Here is an 8,763-nt window from a genome sequence, read left to right on the forward strand (position 1 = left end):
TGGTCTTCATTCAAACTTCTACGTCATTATTTTCCCGTATTAAGAAAGTGGCAATTGGAATTGGATTGTCTTTTTTTGTGTTTGTTTCGATGACTTCAAGCAACGGTTCCACATCCTTGACGGCTTGAAATTGATTTTTGCTTTGTCAGCTGCAATGAAGGATGAATATGATGCCCTCATGAGGAATCAGACATGGTCCTTAGTTCCTGCAACCTCATGTATGAATATTGTGGGATGCAAGTGGGTTTTCAAAGTTAAACGGAAAGCAGATGGCTCGATTGACCGATATAAGGCTCGCCATGTTGTCAAGGGATTCAATCAAAAAGAAGGCTTTGATTATGAAGAAACATTTAGTCCGGTAGTCAAACCAGCCACTATTCGCACTATTTTATCTCCAGCTGTTTCTTATAATTGGTCACTTCAACATCTTGATGTTCGCAATGCTTTCTTGAATGGGTACTTGCAAGAAGAGGTGTACATGAAACAACCCCCTGGCTTTCATGATTCCTCTCGACCTCAATATGTTTGTCGCCTTCATAAGGCTCTCTATGGCCTCAAACAGGCACCTCGGGCTTGGTTCCAACGCCTTAGTACCTTTCTTCTTGCTCAGCGATTTGTTCACAGCCACTCTGATGCTTCCCTATTTATTCGCCGCTCTTCTTCTTGCACGATGTATGTTCTTGTGTATGTGGACGATATCATTGTTACTGGGTCTGAACCCCAGAGTGTCCATCAGTTTATTGATACATTATGTTCCATTTTCGACAGTAGAAGAATGGGTGAGCTCAATTTTTTCCTAGGCATGGAAATTAATCAGTTTTCTAACAATTTGTTTCTCTCTCAGACAAGGTATGCATTTGATTTATTGAAACGGTTTAATATGACTGAGTGCAAATCATGTCCTACCCATTGCCCTCTGACACTCGATTGTCTTGTATGGATGGTGATCCCTTGCCTGATCCATCCAACTATCGAAGTATGGTGGGTGGCCTACAGTATCTTACCTTGTCACGGCCTGATATTTCTTTTGCCGTCAACCAGGTGTGTCAGTTTATGCACAACCCTCGCACTTCCCATCTTCAAGTTGTCAAGCGCATTTTTCAGTATATTAAAGGCACGCTTGAGCAAGGGCTCATCTTTCACAAGTCTAATGATTTCACTTTACGGAGCTTCTCGGATGCTGATTGGGCTGGTTCAGTTGATGATCAACGCTCTACCACTGGTGCTTGTATCTTTCTCGATCCTAATCTTCTCACATGGACTGCCAAGAAACAATCTACTGTTTCTCGCTCTAGCACTGAAGCCGAATATCGAGCTCTTGCCAATACTGCCGCTGAAATCCGATGGTTTGGTTACTTGTTTCTTGAACTTGGCATTTCCCTTCGTTCTGCCCCATACATATATGTTGATAATATTTATGCAATCTATATGGCTGCCAATCCTATTTTCCATGCTCGCACATGACACATTGAGATTGACTATCACTTTGTCTGCGAACTCGTTGCTCGGAAAGCACTTCATACTCTCTACGTTCCCTCCTCTCATCAACTTGCTGACATATTCACTAAAGGTCTTAATCGTGATTGGTTTTCTCTTCTTAAATCCAAGCTTAATCTTCGCGTTGCTCCGTTGCGCTTGCGGGAGGGTAAAGAGAATCATGATACATATCATGATTCCACACAATCAGCCCATTCCATGAAATTAGTCGATCCCATTCAATTAGCATTGACAGACTCCCCATCACAAGATCAGCTTCTTCCCAGCTAGGAATTAGTTTATAATTGATTCTGTAATATATGAGATTAATTATACTTACCTTATATTACTTGCCTTCTGGAAATAGACTTGAGAAAGTCTAACCCGTGTACACCATATATACAGCTGATAATACAAGAACAGATTATCTTGGTCTGTGCAATCATTCTTCACCTGTCTCTCATCTCTCTTCCCCTTCAGTTTATTATTTTATACTTTTTATCTCGTTCCTCAACATCACCATCGAAGTTCTTCAACCGTTTCTCATCGCAAAACTTGGTCAGCTCAAGATTAAAATTGAAAGTATGTATGTGCATGCGATTAGGGTCCATATTTAGTGCAAATTGTTATCTAGTGATAAGACAATCTAATGATTTGCAACTAGTCTTTAAGTTACAAGCATAATGAGAATTAAATCAACTGCTATTATTATATGTGTAAGTAAACGCATGAGAAGTCGAAAATGGAACTCACATTCTCTTTTTTCTGATTCTCATGACTTATAAGTAAACCTGTCAATGAAAATATAAATTGTAGAAAGCTTATTATTAGGATCTCTATTTCTCGTTGGTCTAGTTACCAAGACAAACTCTTATATACGTGGGACAATCGTAACGAAGAGAAACTCTTATATACATAGGGGAATCGCAACGCGGTGATCTAGTGGTATGAGACTTGGCAAATTTCTTACCACTTGTATGAGAGACTATCCCTATTCTAGTTGTTTATGAGGTGTAGAAATGTTTTGTTACTAGATGGCCCCATGCCTAGTGAAATCAGAACCACACCAAACTTAAAACTAGGGTGGGCAAATCTTGAGAGTGACAAGGTAGAAAAGTATAGCGGGTAACAACAAAAGATCCCTCATAGTTTGGGGTCATTTTCAATATAGATTTTGAGGTTTTAATTTCATCAATTTATATCCAAATGTTTTCAAATATGACCAATTTAATTAGTGGCGAATCTATTAAAGCACAAGGAGGTGCAACTGCACCTTCCCCTTGCCCAAAAAACTATTGTGGGTGCTTCAAATTGCCATTTTGCTCAGCTGGTGATGGTGCACAAATTACCTTATTTCCATTTTCAACATTTAAGTAAATACCTTTGTCTTTTTATTTTCATTTATTTTTATATTACTCCAAAAATCATGTCCCAAAAATCATGCACTTTACTAACATTTAGAGCAGTATAAAAAGCATTCAGGGTACCTGAGGTTTCTTTAGAGGAAAGGTTTTGAGTTTCAGCAAGAAATTCAGCAAATTTGCCAAGCAAGGCTGTTGAGTTCTCCTTTCCCACATTGCTTACTCCTTCACTGTCATTACTCCCTTTCGTTTTCTAAATATAAGAAGCAAATTCATTGATAAGATCAGCGGGATTGGACGTGAAGCTTCGAAGTCCATTGTTTGAAGACGTTGCATGATTAGCCTTAGAAAGTAAAGTCTGAAATTTCTTCTGAGTGTCTTTTTTGTCCTTGATAAACTTGAGAGGCTTCAATTCAGAGTGAAGGATCCAACATCTCTCCTTCACATGACCAGTGTTGTTGCAATAGCTGCACTTCAAATCTAGCCTCTTGCCTTTGTATACTTTCTCCTTAGTGTGTTTGTGATTCGACATATATGATCTAGTTTCAGAAATATTTGTCTTGGTTTCAATGTTCATGCCCTTTCTATGTACCTCTTCTCGTTGAATTGTAGCACAAACACTTGTAAAGGAGGCAGCTCAAAATTCATAAGAATGTGACTGCGAAGATCTTCATATGTTGAGTCTAAGCTTGATAATAACTGAAATTTTTTATCTTATTCGGCTCTTTTCAAAAGCACAGCAGCATTTGTGATGTGTGGGCGGTACACCTCGAGCTCATTCCACTTGTTTTTCAAATCTCTAAGAAGTTGAACAAATGACTTACCTTCTTGCTGAAGGTTTGCAATTTCCATGTTTCTCTTCTGTGACAATCAAGCAGTGCTCCACATCTCCTCTAATCCAGTCTTTCATGAAAGGACTAAGCATATCGAAGTCGACTGCCATTATATTCGCACTCAAGTTCAATCCAAAGTGATTCAAACACAGTACACTCGAAGTTATGATCAACTTGCTGATATATTTACCAAAGCCTTACCTACAACTTAGTTCCAACGGCTCCTTTCCAAGCTTGGATCAATCAATCCTCTTGATCCAGCTTGAGGGGGAGTATTGAAAGTCAACTATATGCCGGTTACTTCTCCTAGGTTGTCACACAGTATTTAGTTAGCACTACTACAAAAAAGCAAAAAGACGACGGTAAATCACCGTCGTGTATTAAGATTTTCAGTGGTCGTGGAATCCACCGTCATCTTTTCCATCATAAACCACGACGCTAAATCATCGTCGTTGTTAAAATATACAACGTCATCAACAAACACAAAACGACGTCTTTGTACTGCAAAAAGAACGAAAAAAGAAGTCGGGATGAGAATAGACGACCAACTATCTAAAAAAACCGTCGTTAAAAAGGAAAAATATGACACATATTAACAGAACAAGGCCGCAAGATAGACATACAACGACGAAACTTAAAAGAAGACGCCGTTAAATATAATTTTCACGACAAAAAAAAAATGACGTCTTTAAGAACATTAGAAGACGACGTTATTGATTCCTACTACGTCGACCATATAAAAACAGCCGTCGGATAATACATTTTCCACTTCGACTTTTCTATAAAAGATGACGTGGAAATAGTTGTCAGTGTCATTATTTACGACGTATGTATTTATAGACTAGACGTTGAAATCACAAACAACGTCGGTTACGAATATATGAGAGTCGTATTACAAAATTTTTACGTCCTATTTTCAGAAACAAACAACGACGATAAATATTAGACGTTGTTAAATAAAACAACGTCGAAAGAAAATAAAAACAGACGTGTTTAGTCTTCATAAGTTTTAAAAAATAGTCGAGGATGAGAATAGACGACCAACAAAAACAAATCACCGTCATTAAAAAGGAAAAATATGACACATATTAGAAGAACAAGGCCGCAATATAGACATACAACGACGATAACTAAAACAATACGCCGTTAAATATAATTTTCACGACAATAAAAAATATGACATCTTTAAATACATGAGAAGACGACGTTAATGAAAAATACTACGTCTCTTATTTACAAAAGACCGCCGTGAAATAAGTTTTCCACTTCGATTTTTCTAAAAAAGATGACGTGGATATAGTTGTCAGTGTCATTATTTACGACGTATGCATTTATGTAGTTGACGTTGAAATGCGAAACAACGTCGGTGTAATTTATATAGTCGACGTTGTATTTATATGTATTCATTACTCACGACGTACTTATTAATGTAGACGTCGGTATTATGGGATTGGAGTCGTGTTATTTTGGATTACATGGCGGTTCTTAATCCTTCCCCGACGTGATATCCTGAATAATTGCTTCACAATAGTGTCGTGGTTCTTCATTGTTACGTTGCTTTAAGACGTCGGTAAATATGTTGAATAAATGGTCAAACATAACGTCGTGTTTTATTTGAACAGAGGTTTTTTATGCGGAATCTAATGATGTAATCTGGATCCAGTATTTTTTGCACTGATTGTTTTGTGGCCCAAACCTGTATAATGAAAGTGAAGAAATCACATTACAATATATTATAAAATGAATGTCATACACTGCCAATTACATAAGCATCATTCAATCCATATATATATATCTTCACACCCATCTCGAATATTTTGACCACCTAACTCACCCACCAGTTCATCAAATGTGTCAACATTTGGCATCCCTCTAGTCAATGGCTCACACTCAATTATCACATCACCTAAGACTTCATCACCAATAACATCATTATATTCTCTATTAGGCATTGATAAAACTACCGACCAACCACGATGCATCGGGTCGTCAAAAAAAAATATTTGTTTGACTTGAGAAGCCAAAACAAATTGGTCATTCCTATGTCCAATTTTACTCAAATCTAAAAGGGTAAATCCAAGTTCGTCGACTACAAGACCAGAACTATCTATCCAATCACACCTAAAGACTGGGATTGTAAACTTTTGGTAGTAAAGGTCCCAAATTTCTTGAATGACACCATAGAAACCCATATTTGAGAGAATTGGGTTTTTATCCTTGGCACTAGCAGCTTGCATGGTTTGTGCAAGTAAATAAACTCCACTATTTTGAGTTGTCCGCACATCATCTTGTGCCTTGATATTGAATTTAATACCTTTAATAAGATGGCTCCTATATAATGGCACTGCCATGTTTGGACCAGCTGCTAGCCACCTTAAATTTTCTGATACGCCATGATTGTCTTCCTCAAGTTCACTTTGAACCTGCAAATTAATCAAATCTTAATTCAATCTAACATAGAAATAAGAAGAAAATTAAAAAAGAAATATGTTATTCAACAACATATACCTTGAAGCGTAGCCATTGAATGAAAGTGCTATTGTGCTTATCCTGCAGCCACTTTTTTCTCTTTCTAAATTTTGGATAAGCAGTCTTGATGTGGATCATATGTTGCCTACATGACACGAAAAATTCAAGCATCACGGTCCCAAATATATAAGATAAACATAAGAAATAATTTAAAATGGAAACTTAAAGAATAAAACTCATACGTACTCAATATAAGGTAGGACTTCCTCCGTATTCTCCAAGACATATAGATGTGCTTGATTCAACAGGTCCTGTGCGCTCACTGTGCAACCTGATAATGGCTTTGAAACTCCCATGTTTTGGCTTGAAGGCACTCCAACTGTACTAACATCAGATAAATGCTGAGTACAAAACTCTACCGCTTCTTCAGCTATATACCGCTCAGCAACGCAACCTTCGGGACGAGTATGATTCTGAACATACCCCTTCAGCACTTTCATATATCTTTCATATATCTTCGGGACGAGAAGATTTTCTACAGCAAAGTTCAAAAATGCTTCCACCCCAAATTCATATGCCTTAGATCTTCTATCCGAGTGCATCCATGACTTATCCATCTCCGACACTATAACCTATTATCTATAATAAAGTGAAAATACAGGCAATGACCATCACTATAGCAGATTATACAAAGATCTAATAACAAGTAATACACAACAGAGACGACGGGTTTTAAACAAAAACAGACGTATTTGGCATATATAGGCGACGGATTTTCAACAGACGTCGTCTATTATAAGTAATACAAACGACGGTTTATGAAAAACCGTCGTGTATAAGTAATACAACGACGGTAGTTTAAAAAAACCGTCGTGTAATCGTCGTCATATGCCTTAAAATTCGTCGTGTCTCAGTTTATATTCAAGAACACAAAACCCATTAAGAACACAACATATATATATGAAACCAAGCAAGAAACCAACATATACATGAAACCAAGAAAGAAACCAACATATACATGAAACCAAGCATGAAAACAATAAATCCATTCCCAATTTAACATAACATAGGGTGATTAAAAGATCCAACAAAATTAAATCCATTCCAAATTCAACATAACAGATAATGTAATCCATGAACCCATTAAACAGAAAATCCATGAACCCATACCTATAAGCACATTATTAACTGATCGCAAAGCATACAACCTAATATCATTCAATGAATTTACAAAGGGAAGTTAGGGTTTGTACTTACAGGTTGGACGAGCTCACAGATTCGACGGAGCCTGGAGAGTGCAACTTTTTATTAGAGCAGAAGTGAGAGAGCGAAATGTTATGTCGCGCGAAATCTGAAAATTTTAGTTTTCAGGGTTCGAAGTATAAGAATAAGAGCCAAATCTAAAAAATTTAGGTCGCGCGAAAATTTTTATAGCGCGCGCGTTTTTAAACGTCGAAAAAAAAACCAAGGCGAAAGTTCTACAAGGACCGACGTAAATTTAATATTCCACGACGGAAACTTCATTTTTCGGATTAAGAACGTAAGGCCGTTCATTTTGAAGCTTCATTTTTTCGGATTAATTTTAAATTTATTTTGAATATTTTTATATAACGACGACTGAAAAACCACGTCGGAGTTAAGAAATTAATGACGTTGTAAATTATATAAACCGACTTACATATTAAAATGACGTCGTTTAAAGCATAAACCATGTCGTATATTTTACTTCCCGACGTAAAATACGTATTCCACGACCCAACCATCGTCGTCAAAAATTAATACTCTAAACCCACAAAACTAAATTATACAATTTAAAAAATTAAGTTTATAAAAGGTTTTATGGTTTTACAACCTAACATATACCCTAGACTACCCAAAAATTTTACTTTAAAAATAAACCCCAATAAATAACAACCCTAATCTCTAAACCCTAGACTCTAAACCCTAAACCATAAAACTAGAAGTGTTTTTTATGACTCATCAAAACAATTTGGTTTTGGATGGTCATTTTAAATTTTTGTTATTCAAAATGAATTTTTTCAAGGTTTATGTGGAAGAAAATATATCAATGACTTCATAGGAGTTGACTTTTCATTTTTCTGATTTATTTTTAATTTATTTTGAATATTTTGATATAAAAATAATAAAATATTTTTATCACAACAACAAACCACGTCGGTGTTAATAAATTGAAGGCGTTGTAAATTATAATAGACGACTAACATATTAAAATGACGTCGTTTAAAGTAGAAACCATGTCGGATATTCTAATGAGCGACGTAAAATATGTATTCCACGACCCAAACACCGTCGTTAAAAATTAATATCCTAAACCCTTAAAACTAAATTATAAAATTTAAAAAATTAAGTTTATAAAAGGTTTTATGGTTTTAAAGTCTAACATATACCCTAGACTACCCAAAAATTTTACTTTAAAAATAAACCCCCATAAATAACAACCCTAATCTCTAAACCCTAGACTCTAAACTCTAAACCATAAAACTAGAAGTGTTTTTATGACTCATCAAAACAATTTGGTTTTGGATGGTCATTTTAAATTTTTGTTATTCAAAATGAATTTTTTCAAGGTTTATGTGGAAGAAAAAATATCAATGACTTCATAG

This window comes from Prunus dulcis, chromosome 6 (genome assembly GCF_902201215.1).
Source record: "Prunus dulcis chromosome 6, ALMONDv2, whole genome shotgun sequence".
NCBI lineage: Eukaryota > Viridiplantae > Streptophyta > Magnoliopsida > Rosales > Rosaceae > Prunus > Prunus dulcis.